Genomic DNA, 19,023 nt, shown 5'->3' with positions numbered 1-19,023 from the left:
ACCATTTGCGTTTTATATTGAAATAGTTTATTTTGCTCTAATAGAAAGATCTGGGGCGTACAAATCTAGTTTTTCCATCACACAATTTTGAAAACATGTTAAGAAATGTGGTCACAATTATTGAAAATGAAATTTCACACACCACTGAATCAATACTTTGTAGAATAGCCTTTTGGCAGCGATTACAGCTGCGATTCTTTCAGGGTAATTCTCGAAGAGCTTTCCACATGTGGATTGTGCAACACTTGCCCATTATTCTTTAAAAAATGCCTCAAGCCAAATTGGTTGTTGATCATTACTAGTAGGACTATCCCCAACAACAACAAAAAAAACATTGGCCGACCGAGGGTCTTCTGTTCTTTCGACCAGTCAATTGGTCAACAATAAAATTTGATTTGATTCGGATGTCTTCCCTGTAACGCACAGCGTTGAGATTGCCTGCAATGACAACAAGCTCAGTCCGATGACGCTGTGACACACCGCCCCAGACCATGACGGACCCTCCACCTCCAAGTTGTTCCTGCTCCAGAGTACAGGCCTCGGTGTAACACTCATTCCTTTGACGATAAACGCGAATCCAACCATCACCCCTGGTGAGACAAAACCGTGACTCGTCAGTGAAGAGCAATTGTTGCCAGTCCTGTCTGGTCCAGCGACGGTGGGTTTGTGCCCATAGGTGACGTTGTTGCCGGTGATGTCTGGTGAGGACCTGCCTTACAACAGGCCTACAAGCCCTCAGTCCAGCCCCTCTCAGCCTATTGCGGACAGTCTGAGCACTGATGGAGGGATTGTGCGTTCCTAGTGTAACTCGGGCAGTTGTTGTTGCCATCCTGTATCCCGCAGGTGTGATGTTCGGATGTACCGATCCTGTGCAGGTGTTGTTACACATGGTCTGCCACTGCGAGGACAATCAGCTGTCTGTCCTGTCTCCCTGTAGCGCTGTCTTAGGCATCTCATAGTACGGACATTGCAATTTATTGCCCTGACCACATCTGCAGTCCTCATGCCTCCTTGCAGCAATGCCTAAGGCATGTTCACACAGATGATCAGGGACCCTGGGCATCTTTCTATTGGTGTTTTTCAGAGTCAGTAGAAAGGCCTCTTTAGTGTCCTAAGATTTCATAACTGTGATCTTAATTGCCTACCGTCTGTAAGCTGTTAGTGTCTTAACGACCGTTCCACAGGTGCATGTTCATTAATTGTTTATGGTTCGTTGAACAAGCATGGGAAACAGTGTTTAAACCCTTTACAATGAAGATCTGTGAAGTTATTTGGATGTTTATGAATTATCTTTCAAAAACAGGGTCCTGAAAAAGGGCCGTTCCTTTCTTTTCTGAGTTTATATGTAATGGGGATAGATAGATACTAACAATCAAAGGACAAAACAATTCACATAATGAAGTTATGAAACAAAGAATGGGCACAAATTGGCGGGAGAGCGCGCATTCTGGAGAGAGACCCGCCTTGTGTATCTTTGCCATACTCCCCTTCTTATTGGACTGTCCACTGAGACAGGAGCCAATCAGACATGTGTCTCGTGTGCCATGAAAAAATGTATATATATTTGCGACCGCTTAACGAAAAACATCTCGGGCAACAAAACAATCAACAAGTTGACTAAATGGGGTCAGACCTAATTGCTAGAAAACTATAAACTATCAAGTAGATTTAAGACAAAACTAACTCGGAACATTCACTGCCTTCTTGGTAAGTGTAGATTTGGCCTTGTGTTTTAGGTTATTGTCCTGCTGAAAGGTGAATTCATCTCCCAGTGTCTTGTGGAAAGCAGACTGAACCAGGTTTACCTCTAGGATTTTGCCTGTGTTTAACTCCACTACATTTTCTTTCCTGAAAAACTCTCCAGTCCTTAACGATTACAAGCATACCCATAACATGATGCAGCCACCACTATGAGAGTGGTACTCAGTAATGTGTTGTATTGGATTTACCCCAAACATAACACGTTGTATTGAGGACAAAACGTTAATTGCTTTGCCACATTTTTTGCAGTATTACTTTAGTGCCTTATTGCAAACATGATGCATGTTTTGGAATATTTGTATTCTGTACAGGCTTCCTTCTTTACACTCTGTCATTTAGGTTAGTATTGTGGAGTAACTACAATGTTGCTGATCCATCCTCACCTTTCTCTTATCACAGCCATTAAACTCTGTAACTGTTTTAAAGTCACCATTGGCCTCACGGTGAAAATCCCTGAGTGGTTTCCTTCCTCTCCGGCAACTGAGTTAGGCAGGACGCCTGTATCTTTGTAGTGACTGGGTGTATTGATACACCATCCAAAGCATAGTTAATAACTTCACTAAAAGGGATATTCAATGTAAAAAAAAAATGTTTTACCGATCTACTAATAGTTGCCCTTCTTTGTGAGATATTGGAAAAGCTCCCTGGTCTTTATGGTTGAATCTGTGTGTGAAATGCACTGCTGGACTGAATGACCTTACAGATAAATGTATGTGTGGGGTACAGAGATGAGGTAGTCATTCATAAATCATGTTAACCTCTATTATGCATGCAACTCATGCGATTTGTTAAGCAAATTTTTACTTCTGAACTAATTTAGGCTTGCCATAACAAACGGGTGGAATACTTATTGACTCAAGACATTTCATCTTTTCATTTGTAATTGGTTTAAAAAAGAATAAATAAATAACCTTCTGAAGGCACTGTAGGTGTGACTGGATACTGGAATTTAGTGATTTGATGTTCCAAACATATTGCTCACTATATGTACATGCTGCAGAATGACGAGAGGGAGCATAAGAAAACTGGTTTAGATCACGGAAATAAAAACAGAAAACTGGTTTAGATCACGGAAATAAAAACAGAACTAGTTTAGATCACGGAAATAAAAACAGAAAACTGGTTTAGATGACGGAAATAAAAACAGAAAACTAGTTTAGATCACGGAAATAAAAACAGAAAACTAGTTTAGATCACGGAAATAAAAACAGAAAACTGGTTTAGATCACGGAAATAAAAACAGAACTAGTTTAGATCACGGAAATAAAAACAGAACTAGTTTAGATCACGGAAATAAAAACAGAAAACTGGTTTAGATGACGGAAATAAAAACAGAAAACTAGTTTAGATCACGGAAATAAAAACAGAAAACTGGTTTAGATCACAGAAATAAAAACAGAACTAGTTTAGATCACAGAAATAAAAACAGAAAACTGGTTTAGATCACAGAAATAAAAACAGAAAACTAGTTTAGATCACAGAAATAAAAACAGAAAACTGGTTTAGATCACGGAAATAAAAACAGAACTAGTTTAGATCACAGAAATAAAAGTGCTGAAAACATGTTGGAGAGGTTGGATGGGGAGTGTCGCTACAAAGCTTTATTTTTTTTCAGGTCTTTCTAGAAATGTTTGATCGGGTTCAAGTCCGGGCTCTGGCTGGGCCACTCAAGGACATTCAGAGACTTGTCCCAAAGCCACTCCTGCGTTGCCTTGGCTGTGTGCTTAGGGCCATTGTCCTATTGGAAGGTGAACGTTCGTCCCAGCCTGAGGTCCTGAGCAGGTTTTCATCAAGGATCTCTCTGTACTTTTGTCCGTTCATCTTTCCCTCGATCCTGACTAATCTCCCAGTCCCTGCCGGTGAAAAACATCCCCACAGCATGATCCTGCCATACCATGCTTCACTGTAGGGATGGTGCCAGGTTTCCTCCAGACGTGACGCTTGGCATTCAGGCCAAAGTGTTCCATCTTGGTTTCATCAGACCAGAGAATCTTGTTTCTCATAGTCTGAGTCCTTTAGGTGCCTTTTGGCAAACTCCAAGCGGGCTGTCGTGTGCCTTTTAATAAGGAGTGGCTTCCGTCTGGCCGCTCTACCATAATGGCCTAATTGGTGGAGTACTGCAGAGATGGTTGTCCTTCAGGAAGCTTCTCCTGAAGCATTCTCACAATGCTCCAGAAATGTTTTGGTACCCTTCCCCAGATCTGTACCTCGACACAATCCTGTCTCGGAGCTCTACGGATAATTCCTTCAACCTCATGGCTTGGTTTTTGTTCTGACATGCACTGTCAACTGTGGGACCTTATATAGACAGGTGAGCGCCTTTCCAAATCATGTCCAATCAGTTTTTTTTGTTTTTCTTACCAGGTAAGTTGACTGAGAACACATTCTAATTTACAGCAACGACCTGGGGAATAGATACAGGGGGAGGAGGAGGAGGGATGAGTGAGCCCATTGTAAACTGGGGGTGATTAGGTGACCGTGATGGTACGAGGGCCAGATTGGGAATTTAGTTGTAGAAATATCAAGGATGATCAATGGGAAACAGGATGCACCTGAGCTCAATTTACAGTCTCATAGCAAAGGGGTCTGAATACTTATATAAATAAGGTATTTCAGTTTCTAATAAATTTGCTAACATTTCTAAAAACCTGTTTTCGCTTTGTCATTATGGGGTATTGTGTGTAGATTAAATAAAACATTTAGAATAAGGCTGTAACAAAATGTGGAAAAAGTCAAAAGGCTCTGAATTACTTTCCAAAGGCACTGTATATATTTATATTTATACTTTTATATATTATTTTTTTTTTTACAAAAAAATCGATAATTGGATTTATTATCAATATAATATCGTCCCAAAATAAAATGGTGCTATGTAACAGTATTGATTTTTACCCCCTTCAATAGAAAATACCCTCAAATAAAAGGTGCCATTCTGCACGGTCACCTCCGATAAAACAGTTGATTTCCAAATTAAAAAGTTAGCTCTAAATAAACAAACTAAAAATATAAAACAATTATTTGAGGAAAATGTGTATTTGCCCTTACTGCTAATAGCCAATAGAAACACAGTGGATAACAGATAGTCCTTACTGCTAATAGCCAATAGAAACACAGTGGATAACAGATAGTCCTTACTGCTAATAGCCAATAGAAACACAGTGGATAACAGATAGCCCTTACTGCTATTAGCCAATAGAAACACAGTGGATAACAGATAGTCCTTACTGCTAATAGCCAATAGAAACACAGTGGATAACAGATAGCCCTTACTGCTATTAGCCAATAGAAACACAGTGAATAACAGATAGTCCTTACTGCTAATAGCCAATAGAAACACAGTGGATAACAGATAGTCCTTACTGCTAATAGCCAATAGAAACACAGTGGATAACAGATAGTCCTTACTGCTATTAGCCAATAGAAACACATTGAATAACATATAGTCCTTACTGCTATTAGCCCATAGAAACACATTGAATAACAGATAGTCCTTACTGCTATTAGCCAATAGAAACACATTGAATAACATATAGTCCTTACTGCTAATAGCCAATAGAAACACAGTGGATAACATATAGTCCTTACTGCTATTAGCCCATAGAAACACATTGAATAACAGATAGTCCTTACTGCTATTAGCCAATAGAAACACATTGAATAACAGATAGTCCTTACTGCTATTAGCCAATAGAAACACAGTGAATAACAGATAGTCCTTACTGCTAATAGCCAATAGAAACACAGTGAATAACAGATAGTCATTACTGCTAATAGCCAATAGAAACACAGTGGATAACAGATAGTCCTTACTGCTATTAGCCAATAGAAACACAGTGGATAACAGATAGTCATTACTGCTAATAGCCAATAGAAACACATTGAATAACAGATAGTCCTTACTGCTATTAGCCAATAGAAACACATTGAATAACAGATAGTCCTTACTGCTATTAGCCAATAGAAACACATTGAATAACAGATAGTCCTTACTGCTATTAGCCAATAGAAACACAGTGGATAACAGATAGTCATTACTGCTAATAGCCAATAGAAACACATTGAATAACAGATAGTCCTTACTGCTATTAGCCAATAGAAACACAGTGGATAACAGATAGTCATTACTGCTAATAGCCAATAGAAACACAGTGAATAACAGATAGTCCTTACTGCTAATAGCCAATAGAAACACAGTGAATAACAGATAGTCATTACTGCTAATAGCCAATAGAAACACAGTGGATAACAGATAGTCCTTACTGCTATTAGCCAATAGAAACACAGTGGATAACAGATAGTCATTACTGCTAATAGCCAATAGAAACACATTGAATAACAGATAGTCCTTACTGCTATTAGCCAATAGAAACACATTGAATAACAGATAGTCCTTACTGCTAATAGCCAATAGAAACACAGTGAATAACAGATAGTCCTTACTGCTATTAGCCAATAGAAACACAGTGAATAACAGATAGTCCTTACTGCTAATAGCCAATAGAAACACAGTGAATAACAGATAGTCATTACTGCTAATAGCCAATAGAAACACAGTGGATAACAGATAGTCCTTACTGCTATTAGCCAATAGAAACACAGTGGATAACAGATAGTCATTACTGCTAATAGCCAATAGAAACACATTGAATAACAGATAGTCCTTACTGCTATTAGCCAATAGAAACACATTGAATAACAGATAGTCCTTACTGCTATTAGCCAATAGAAACACAGTGGATAACAGATAGTCATTACTGCTAATAGCCAATAGAAACACAGTGGATAACAGATAGTCCTTACTGCTATTAGCCCATAGAAACACAGTGGATAACAGAGAGTCCTTACTGCTATTAGCCCATAGAAACACATTGAATAACAGATAGTCCTTACTGCTAATAGCCAATAGAAACACAGTGGATAACAGATAGTCCTTACTGCTATTAGCCAATAGAAACACAGTGGATAACAGAGAGTCCTTACTGCTATTAGCCAATAGAAACACAGTGGATAACAGATAGTCCTTACTGCTATTAGCCAATAGAAACACATTGAATAACAGATAGCCCTTACTGCTATTAGCCAATAGAAACACAGTGGATAACAGATAGTCCTTACTGCTATTAGCCAATAGAAACACAGTGAATAACAGATAGTCCTTACTGCTATTAGCCAATAGAAACACATTGAATAACATATAGTCCTTACTGCTATTAGCCAATAGAAACACAGTGAATAACAGATAGTCCTTACTGCTATTAGCCAATAGAAACACAGTGGATAACAGATAGTCCTTACTGCTATTAGCCAATAGAAACACAGTGAATAACAGATAGTCCTTACTGCTATTAGCCAATAGAAACACAGTGGATAACAGATAGTCCTTACTGCTATTAGAGCCCATAGAAACACAGTGGATAACAGATAGTCCTTACTGCTAATGGCCAATAGAAACACAGTGGATAACAGATAGTCCTTACTGCTAATAGCCAATAGAAACACAGTGAATAACAGATAGTCCTTACTGCTATTAGCCAATAGAAACACAGTGAATAACAGATAGTCCTTACTGCTAATAGCCAATAGAAACACAGTGGATAACAGATAGTCCTTACTGCTATTAGCCAATAGAAACACAGTGGATAACAGATAGTCCTTACTGCTAATAGCCAATAGAAACACAGTGGATAACAGATAGTCCTTACTGCTATTAGCCAATAGAAACACATTGAATAACAGATAGTCCTTACTGCTATTAGCCAATAGAAACACAGTGGATAACAGATAGTCCTTACTGCTATTAGCCAATAGAAACACAGTGAATAACAGATAGTCCTTACTGCTAATAGCCAATAGAAACACATTGAATAACAGATAGTCCTTACTGCTAATAGCCAATAGAAACACAGTGAATAACATATAGTCCTTACTGCTAATAGCCAATAGAAACACAGTGAATAACATATAGTCCTTACTGCTAATAGCCAATAGAAACACAGTGGATAACAGATAGCCCTTACTGCTAATAGCCAATAGAAAAACATTGAATAACAGATAGTCCTTACTGCTAATAGCCAATAGAAACACAGTGAATAACATATAGTCCTTACTGCTAATAGCCAATAGAAACACAGTGAATAACATATAGTCCTTACTGCTAATAGCCAATAGAAACACAGTGGATAACAGATAGCCCTTACTGCTATTAGCCCATAGAAACACATTGAATAACAGATAGTCCTTACTGCTAATAGCCAATAGAAACACAGTGAATAACAGATAGTCCTTACTGCTAATAGCCAATAGAAACACAGTGGATAACAGATAGTCCTTACTGCTATTAGCCAATAGAAACACAGTGAATAACAGATAGTCCTTACTGCTATTAGCCAATAGAAACACATTGAATAACAGATAGTCCTTACTGCTATTAGCCAATAGAAACACATTGAATAACATATAGTCCTTACTGCTATTAGCCAATAGAAACACAGTGGATAACAGATAGTCCTTACTGCTATTAGCCAATAGAAACACAGTGAATAACAGATAGTCCTTACTGCTATTAGCCAATAGAAACACATTGAATAACAGATAGTCCTTACTGCTATTAGCCAATAGAAACACATTGAATAACATATAGTCCTTACTGCTATTAGCCAATAGAAACACAGTGAATAACAGATAGTCCTTACTGCTAATAGCCAATAGAAACACAGTGGATAACAGATAGTCCTTACTGCTATTAGCCCATAGAAACACATTGAATAACAGATAGTCCTTACTGCTATTAGCCAATAGAAACACATTGAATAACATATAGTCCTTACTGCTATTAGCCAATAGAAACACAGTGAATAACAGATAGTCCTTACTGCTAATAGCCAATAGAAACACAGTGGATAACAGATAGTCCTTACTGCTATTAGCCAATAGAAACACATTGAATAACAGATAGTCCTTACTGCTATTAGCCAATAGAAACACATTGAATAACAGATAGTCCTTACTGCTATTAGCCCATAGAAACACATTGAATAACAGATAGTCCTTACTGCTATTAGCCAATAGAAACACATTGAATAACAGATAGTCCTTACTGCTATTAGCCCATAGAAACACATTGAATAACAGATAGTCCTTACTGCTATTAGAAACACATTGAATAACAGAGAGTCCTTACTGCTATTAGAAACACATTGAATAACAGAGAGTCCTTACTGCTATTAGCCAATAGAAACACATTGAATAACAGAGAGTCCTTACTGCTATTAGCCCATAGAAACACATTGAATAACAGATTCACTACATGGACCTACAGATCGTCTGCTTGTGAGGCCTGTGGGTGTCCTAAAGCAAAACAACCGACATGTACGAGTTTGTGAGAGTTTCACCTTTCCACAGATGGTGCAGCCCAAACTGTTCAGATGCTACAGGCAGAAATTGGCAGATCAGCTGTACCGATTTCAGATGAGTATGAGTCCCAAGAACACCGTCGTGTTCGTGAAAGTCTCATCTGTCCATAGAGGTGTCATAAAAGTTTGGACCGTTTGGACACTACAGAAGATTCTCTAGCTAAGTAGATTTCAGCAGGGTGAGGACATCGACCGTAGCGGGTTAAGGGAGAGAGTGAGAGGGGTTTGGCTGGTGGGAGGGGCCAGCAGTGTTCTCTAGTCCACACCGCACAGTCTGCTAACCACAAACACTCCACAGCACAGTCTGCTAACCACAAACCCTGCACAGCACAGTCTGCTAACCACAAACACTCCACAGCACAGTCTGCTAACCACAGTCTGCTAACCACAAACACTCCACAGCACAGTCTGCTAACCACAAACACTCCACAGCACAGTCAGCTAACCACAAACACTCCACAGCACAGTCTGCTAACCACAAACACTCCACAGCACAGTCTGCTAACCACAAACACTCCACAGCACAGTCTGCTAACCACAAACACTCCACATCACAGACTGCTAACCACAAACACTCCACAGCACAGTCTGCTAACCACAGTCTGCTAACCACAAACACTCCACAGCACAGTCTGCTAACCACAAACACTCCACAGCACAGTCTGCTAACCACAGTCTGCTAACCACAAACACTCCACTATCTACAGTGCTCTGTCCCTCCACCTCTCAATTCATTGGGCTTTATTGGCATGGGAAACATATCTTTTCATTTCAAATGTCATATTATGTCTATATACCGTGTTGTAATGATGTGCAAATAGTTCAAGTACAAAAGGGAAAATAAATTAACAGAAATGGTTGACCTTTTCTTGTGGCAACAGGTCACAAATCTTGTTGCTGTAATGGCACACTGTGGTATTTAACCCAGTAGATATGGGAGTTTATCAAAATTGGGTTATTTGTGGATCTGTGTAATCTGAGGGAAATATGCATCTCTAATATGGTCATACATTGGGCAGGAGGATAGGAAGTGCAGCTCAGTTCCCACCTCATTTTGTGGGCAGTGTGCACATAGCCTGTCTTCTCTTGAGAGCCATGTCTCTCTCTCTCTCTAGTGAAGTAGATAATAAACACTCTCCAGCAATATCTCTCTCTCTCTCTCTCTCTCATTAGCCCACCTCGCCCTCTGACTCTTGTTCTCTCACACAGTAAGATAGTATATTTACCTAATTAGGGAAACAGAGTTATACGCCAACATTTCTCCAACTAGCTAGGCCTACTTCAGTAAATAATATGGAACAAATAACCATTCACACCACAGACACAAGGCTGCCAGTGAACCCTGTGACACAGTGAACCCTGCTGATGCTGAGATACATTCAGTTTCCCTTCTCTGAATGGCTGGAGGCACGGTCCAAGGGTCGGGCACACACACACACACACACACGAAACTTCTGTTCTTTTTACTAGAACATGAAAAACGGTTTGGATACGAAAACATGAAGAGAAAAAAATGGACTTTCAAAACTTCTGTCAATTGTGTCTCAGACTTGCATTCAATGAGAGTGACTGATCTATAACCCACATTTAAATACATGTTAGACAGTCCTGGACAGGTTCAAGTGTACTGTTAGCTCGCTAACTAACGTTGTGTCATGCAATGGGATTCATTGTTTACCCAGCTAGCTATCTAGCTACATTTCTTAACAAAAGACTCATCTTAGTGTGCCAGAGCGCAGAATCACTTTTTGAACACTCAACACCAGTTGAATATATCCGGGGTCAGTAAACTAAAGCATAATTCAACTGTTACCAGCAGCACAGTTACAGTCACCAACGCTCTGGATAACCAGCTCTGCTAGGGTCAGTAAAATGGTCAGACTGGGGTGTTCTCTCATTATGTGTCTGGAAGAAGTTAGCCAATGTTAGCCAGTTAGCTTGGGTGCTTGACTGTAGATGTGAGGTCAGAGCTTTCGGAACCCTACTTATTGGCCAGAGCGTCCAGTGTGCACTCTGAACGCGAAACCATAGATAGGGTGAGTAACGTTCAGTGAGCTGTTCTCTCTCTCTCTCTCTCTCTCTTAGATGTCTGGAAGTAGCTGGTAAGTTAGTACAGAACACACAGATCAACCCTTTTAAGAGATGCGTGGGATAAGGCTGAAGAGGGCGTGAACGATGCTGAATGCGTGGGATAAGGCTGAAGAGGGCGTGAACGATGCTGAATGGGCGGGATAAGGCTGAAGAGGGCGTGAACGATGCTGAATGCGTGGGATAAGGCTGAAGAGGGCGTGAACGATGCTGAATGGGCGGGATAAGGCTGAAGAGGGCGTGAACGATGCTGAATGCGTGGGATAAGGCTGAAGAGGGCGTGAACGATGCTGAATGCGTGGGATACGGCTGAAGAGGGCGTGAACGATGCTGAATGCGTGGGATAAGGCTGAAGAGGGCGTGAACGATGCTGAATGGGCGGAGACAAAGAAGGGCTCTCCAATAGTAGTACCTAAACATTGAAAGACGGTTTTCTCAAAAGTGAATTTACAAGTTGATCAACTTCCAAAGCAGAATTACTTCTCCATTGTTCCTCAAATGCAGTGTATGATATACCATTTTGTAGCTTTGAGTCTCTACTTTTATCCAATGTAAAATAAACAGAAACCATAAGACCAAATCCAGGTGGGGAGTCACACACAGTATTCATTCCTACTTTGGTAGGTTTCCATACTCACACACACAGTATTCATTAATTCATAGTGTTAACTAGGCTTAACTCCACTATGTTAATTTTTTTTATCCTGAAAAACTCCATAGTTCTTAATGATTACAAACATACCCATAACATGATGCAGCCACCACTATGAGAGTGGTACTCAGTAATGTGTTGTATTGGATTTACCCCAAACATAACACTTTGTATTGAGGACAAAAAAGTTAATTGCTTTGCCACATTTTTTGCAGTATTACTTTAGTTGCAAACAATGTGTTTTGGAATATTTCTCCACCCTGTCATTTAGGTTAGTATTGTGGAGTATTAGTGGAGTATTAGTATTAGTATTAGTATTGTTGTTGATCCATCCTCACCTTGCTCCTATCACAGCCATTAAACTCTGTAACTGTATTAAAGTCACCATTGGCCTCATGGTGAAATCCCTGAGTGGTTTCCTTCCTCTCTGGCAACTGAGTTAGACAGGACGCCTGTATCTTTGTAGTGACTGGGGTGTATTGATACACCACCCAAAGTGTAATTAATGATTTCACCATGCTCAAAGGGATATTTAATGTATGCTTTTTAATTTTTACCCATCTACCAATAGGTGCCCTTTGTTGTGAGGTATTGAAAAACCTACCTGGTCTACCTGGTTGAATCTGTTTGAAATTCACTGCTCGACTTTACAGATGTGTGTATGTATCCCCCAGTAGTCTGATCAGGTCAAAGTTCCACGGAAGCCACCTCTCCTCACTACCACCTGACAGAGCCACCTTGGAACCTAGTCACCACAGTTACTGAAAGGTAAACAGGAAGACACAACCCGACACAATTAAAACCACAGGAACTCAACACTTACGACATAAAATATGTTACAGCCTTAATATATGTTATTAACAGAACACAGAGGGTCTTTCATGGAAGCCTCTCCAACATAATCCAGGTAGAATCAGGAATTCCCCAGGGCAGCTGTCTTGGCCCATTACTTTTTTTTCAACCTTTACTAACAACATGCCACTGGATTTGTTTCTAGCCAGAGTTTCTATGTATGTGGATGACTGAACACATGTCAGTTAATACAGCGACTGAGATGACTGCAACACTGAACAGAGAGCTGCAGTTAGGTTCAGAATGGGTGGCAAGGAATAAGTTAGTCCTAAATATTTCTAAAACTAAAAGCGTTGTATTTGGGACAAATCATTCACTAAACCTCAACTAAATCTTGTCATAAATAACATGGAAATTGAGCAAGTTGACGTGACTAAACTGGTTGGAGTAACCCTGGATGGAGTAACCCTGGATGGAGTAACCCTGGATGGAGTAACCCTGGATGGAGTAACCCTGGATGGAGTAACCCTGGTTGGAGTAACCCTGGATGGAGTAACCCTGGATGGAGTAACCCTGGATGGAGTAACCCTGGATTGTTAACTGTCCTGGTCAAATCATATTGACACAACAGTAGGTAAATGGGGAGAAGTCTCCCTAATAAAGCCCTGCTCTCTCAACAAGGCAGGTCCTACAGGCCATAGTTTAGTTTTGTCACACCTCAATCGTCTGGTCAGGTGCCACAAATAGGGCAATTGGCTCAGAACAGGGCAGCACAGCAACAAGTAATAATATGTCAATCTCTCCTGGCAAAAAGTAGAACAGAACTGATATGGCAGGAAGTACTATTATTTTGAAAGGCTGTTTTAGGACCCAGTTCACGATATCTATGACTTCCTCTACATGTGACCAGTCTTTAGGCATTGTTTCAGGCTTTTACTCTGAAAAATGAGGGAGATACACCGCTTCCAATGAGAGGACAGTGGAAATTTCCAGACATGAACCAAGCACGTGATCGGGAGCGGGCATTTCTTGTTTACCTTTTCCATTGACGAAGCTTTTGTCCGGTTGAAATTTTATTTATTATTTATGACAAAAACAACCTGAGGATTGATTTTAAACATCGTTTGACATGTTTCTACTATCTTTTATTGTACTTTTTGACTTTTCGTCTTGGATTTGAGAGCGCGCATTGTACCTTTGGATTTCTGAACTAAACGCACCAAAAAAACGGAGGTATTTGGACAGAGATTAACTTTATTGAACAAAACAAACATTTGTTGTCTAACATGGAGACCTGGGAGTGCCACCAGATGAAGATCATCAAAGGTAAGTGATTAATTTTAATGCTATTTCTGACTTTTGTGACACTCTCCTTGGCTGGAAAATGGCTGTATCGGTTTCTCTGTCTCGGCGCTGACCTAACATAAACATTTGGTGTGCTTTCGCCGTGAAGCCTATTTGAAATCGAACACTGTGGCTGGATTTAAAAGAAGTTTATCTTTAAAATGGTGTAAAATACTTGTATGTTTGAGAAATTTTAATTATGGGATTTCTGTTGTTTAGAATTTGGCGCCCTGCAATTTCACTGGCTGTTGTCGAGGTGCTAGCGTCCCACTTGTACCAGAGGTTAATACATGTTACAGCCTTAATACATGTTATTAACATATGTTACAGCCTTAATACATGTTATTAACATATGTTACAGCCTTAATACATGTTATTAACATATGTTACAGCCTTAATACATGTTACATCCTTAATACATGTTATTAACATGTTACATCCTTAATACATGTTATTAATATATGTTACAGCCTTAATACATGTTACATCCTTAATATATGTTATTATTCAGACCCCTTGACTTTATCCACATTTTCTTACCTTGTCTTATTCTAAAATGGATTAAATACATGTTTTGCCTCAATCTACACACAATACCCCATAATTACAAATGAAACCTGGGCTAGAAATGTTTGTAAATGTATTAAAAATAAAAAACAAAAATACCTTATTTACATAATTATTCAGACCCTTTGCCATGAGACTCTAAATTGAGCTCAGGTGCACCCTGTTTCTGTTGATCATCCTTGAGATGTTTCTACAACTTGATTGGAGTCCACCTGTGGTAAATTCAATCGATTGGACATGATTTGGTAAGGCACACACCTGTCTATATAAAGTCTCACAGTTGACAGCACATGTCAGAGCAAAAACCAAGCCATGAGGTCAAAGGAATTGTCCGTAGAGCTCAGATACAGGATTGTGTCGAGGAACAGATCTGGGGATGGGTACCAAAACATTGCTGCAGCATTGAAGGTCCTCAAGAACACAGTGGCCTCCACCATTCTTCAATGGAACAAGTTTGGAACCACCAAGACTCTTCCTAGAGCTGGCTGCCTGGCCAAATTAAGCAATCATGGGAGAAGGGTCTTGGTCAGGGCAGTGAACAACAGCCTGATGGTCACTCTGACAGAGCTCTAGAGTAACTCTGTGGAGATGGGAGAACCTTTCAGAAGGACAACCATCTCTGCAACATTCCACCAATCAGGCCTTTACGTTAGAGTGGCCAGACAGAAGCCACTCCTCATTAAAAGGCACATGACAGCCCACTTGAAGTTTGCCAAAAGGCACCTAAAGACTCTCAGACCATGAGAAACAAGATTCTCTGGTCTGATGAAACCAAGATTGAACTCTTTGGCCTGAATGCCAAGCGTCACGTCTGGAGGAAACCTGGCACCATCCCTACAGTGAAGCATGGTGGTGACAGCATCATGTTGTGGGGATGTCTTTCAGCGGCAGGGACTGAAAGACTAGTCAGGATTGAAGGAAAGATGAACAGAGCAAAGTACAGAGAGATCCTTGATGAAAACCTGCTCCAGAGCGCTCAGGACCTCAGACTGGGGCGAAGGTTCACCTTCCAACAGGACAACGACCCTAAGCATACAGCCAAGACAATGCAGGAGTGGCTTCGAGACAAGTCTCAATATCCTTGAGTGGCCCGGCCAGACCCCGGACTTGAACCCGATCTAACATCTCTGAGAGACCTGAAAATAGCTGTGCAGCGACGCTCTCCATCCAACCTGACAGAGCTTGAGAAGATCTGCAGAGAAGAATGGGACAAACTCCCCAAATACAGGTGTGCCAAACTTGTAGCATCATACCCAAGAAGAAACAATGCTGTAATCGCTGCCAAAGGTGCTTCAACAATTATTTTTAAAACATTTGCACATAGAAATGTAAAATAATTGTAATACATTTTAGAATAAAGCTGTAACGTAAAAAGTCAAGGGGTCTGAATACTTTCTGAAGGCTCTGTACTTCGCCTCTTCCTCCCTAACAGGTCTTCTGTTTGTTGTTCTGCAGTGTGTAGTCGTGGGAAGAGTGTGTGTTCTGCAGTGAGTAGTCGTGGGAAGAGTGTGTGTGTGTTCTGCAGTGAGTAGTCGTGGGAAGAGTGTGTGTGTGTTCTGCAGTGTGTAGTCGTGGGAAGAGTGTGTGTGTGTTCTGCAGTGAGTAGTCGTGGGAAGAGTGTGTGTGTGTTCTGCAGTGTGTAGTCGTGGGAAGAGTGTGTGTGTGTTCTGCAGTGAGTAGTCGTGGGAAGAGTGTGTGTGTGTTCTGCAGTGTGTAGTCGTGGGAAGAGTGTGTGTGTGTTCTGCAGTGAGTAGTCGTGGGAAGAGTGTGTGTGTGTTCTGCAGTGTGTAGTCGTGGGAGGAGTGTGTGTTCTGCAGTGTGTAGTCGTGGGAGGAGTGTGTGTTCTGCAGTGTGTAGTCGTGGGAGGAGTGTGTGTGTTCTGCAGTGAGTAGTTGTGGGAGGAGTGTGTGTGTGAAGATGCTACCAGTAGAACAAAAGGTCACTGCAGGTCACCAGCCTCTGTGTACAAGACATGAGCCACAGACAATTTGACTTGACGTAAGGCAGTATGTGTGTATTCTGCAGTGTGTATTCTTGCAATGTGACAAATGCGACCAGCCCTGGTTTTATACACATCATGATCATGTCTGCCTGCCTGCCTGCCTGCCTGCCTGCCTGCCTGCCTGCCTGCCTGCCTGTCTGCCTGTCTGCCTGTCTGTCTGTCTGTCTGCCTGCCTGTCTGTCTGCCTGTCTGCCTGCCTGTCTGTCTGTCTGCCTGCCTGTCTGCCTCTATCTCTGCTTCATACCACAGCAGCAGCTCTCTGTATCTCTGTTTAGTCTCCAGCAGGATGCCTGTAAATTGTTGCAGTCAGTACACAACAGAGGTAGGAAGCAGTCAGTAAACGACAGAGGTAGGAAGCAGTCAGTACACGACAGAGGTAGGAGGCAGTCAGTAAACGACAGAGGTAGGAGGCAGTCAGTAAACGACAGAGGTAGGAAGCAGTCAGTACACGACAGGCAGGAAGCAGTCAGTACACGACAGAGGTAGGAAGCAGTCAGTAAACGACACAGCTGTGGCAACCACCTAAAAGGAAGCAATGGCCACACATTCCACCACAATCAGAAAGTCAGAAAAGGACACTCAGTGGAGGATAAACATTGTAATTACCTCCTATATTGATCTGTTTATTTATCGCTCGTTTTATGATAAATTTGTTTCTTCTCACTTTTATTTATTTAACTTGTTTTGGCGAAAAGAGAGAAAAACAAACAATGAATACAAATATGGCCTAATATGGGCGCTCCGCGACAGGCTAATATGGGCGCTCCGTATGGGCGCTCCGCGACAGGCTAATATGGGCGCTCCGTATGGGCGCTCTGCGACGGCCTAATATGGGCGCTCTGCGACGGCCTAATATGGGCGCTCTGCGACGGTCTAATATGGGCGCTCTGCGACGGCCTAATATGGGCGCTCTGCGACGGCCTAATATGGGCGCTCTGCGACGGCCTAATATGGGCGCTCTGCGACGGCCTAATATGGGCGCTCTGCGACGGCCTAATATGGGCGCTCTGCGACGGCCTAATATGGGTGATCTGCAACGGCCTAAAAAGCTTCTGCTGCTCAATCAATGAAGTGTCTAACTAACATGAAAAGGCTAACACCAGTTTACAACACCCAGCCTAAAGGCTAACACCAGTTTACAACACCCAGCCTAAAGGCTAACACCAGTTTAAAACAACCAGCCTAAAGGCTAACACCAGTTTAAAACAACCAGCCTAAAGGCTAAAACCAGTTTACAACAACCAGCCTAAAGGCTAACACCAGTTTACAACACCCAGCCTAAAGGCTAACACCAGTTTAAAACAACCAGCCTAAAGGCTAACACCAGTTTAAAACAACCAGCCTAAAGGCTAACACCAGTTTAAAACAACCAGCCTAAAGGCTAACACCAGTTTAAAACAACCAGCCTAAAGGCTAACACCAGTTTAAAACAACCAGCCTAAAGGCTAACACCAGTTTACAACAACCAGCCTAAAGGCTAACACCAGTTTAAAACAACCAGCCTAAAGGCTAACACCAGTTTAAAACAACCAGCCTAAAGGCTAACACCAGTTTACAACAACCAGCCTAAAGGCTAACACCAGTTTACAACAACCAGCCTAAAGGCTAACACCAGTTTAAAACAACCAGCCTAAAGGCTAACACCAGTTTAAAACAACCAGCCTAAAGGCTAACACCAGTTTACAACAACCAGCCTAAAGGCTAACACCAGTTTACAACAACCAGCCTAAAGGCTAACACCAGTTTAAAACAACCAGCCTAAAGGCTAACACCAGTTTACAACAACCAGCCTAAAGGCTAAAACCAGTTTACAACAACCAGCCTAAAGGCTAACACCAGTTTAAAACAACCAGCCTAAAGGCTAACACCAGTTTAAAACAACCAGCCTAAAGGCTAACACCAGTTTAAAACAACCAGCCTAAAGGCTAACACCAGTTTACAACAACCAGCCTAAAGGCTAACACCAGTTTAAAACAACCAGCCTAAAGGCTAACACCAGTTTAAAACAACCAGCCTAAAGGCTAACACCAGTTTACAACAACCAGCCTAAAGGCTAACACCACTTTAAAACAACCAGCCTAAAGGCTAACACCAGTTTACAACAACCAGCCTAAAGGCTAACACCAGTTTAAAACAACCAGCCTAAAGGCTAACACCAGTTTAAAACAACCAGCCTAAAGGCTAACACCAGTTTACAACAACCAGCCTAAAGGCTAACACCAGTTTAAAACAACCAGCCTAAAGGCTAACACCAGTTTAAAACAACCAGCCTAAAGGCTAACACCAGTTTACAACAACCAGCCTAAAGGCTAACACCAGTTTAAAACAACCAGCCTAAAGGCTAACACCAGTTTAAAACAACCAGCCTAAAGGCTAACACCAGTTTAAAACAACCAGCCTAAAGG

General features: G+C 41.2%; 1 protein-coding gene across 3 annotated transcripts in view; it reads right to left on the bottom strand.

Annotated features, from left to right (window-relative positions):
* Positions 1 to 19,023, bottom strand: part of bcl9l (bcl9 like) — a 120,948-nt gene that overhangs the window by 75,643 nt on the left and 26,282 nt on the right. Inside the window, exon 2 of one of the 3 annotated variants that reach the window (XM_036962147.1) lies at positions 12,518 to 12,674. The exons of the other annotated variants lie outside the window; for them this stretch is intronic. The gene's annotated coding sequence lies outside the window, so the exon portion shown is untranslated. The remainder of the gene's footprint in view (positions 1 to 12,517; positions 12,675 to 19,023) is intronic. 3 annotated transcript variants of the gene reach the window in all.

Source organism: Oncorhynchus mykiss, chromosome 24 (genome assembly GCF_013265735.2).
Source record: "Oncorhynchus mykiss isolate Arlee chromosome 24, USDA_OmykA_1.1, whole genome shotgun sequence".
Classification (NCBI taxonomy): domain Eukaryota; kingdom Metazoa; phylum Chordata; class Actinopteri; order Salmoniformes; family Salmonidae; genus Oncorhynchus; species Oncorhynchus mykiss.
Note: the sequence above shows the minus strand (reverse complement) of the source record. Positions and strands in the feature narration are given on the sequence as shown.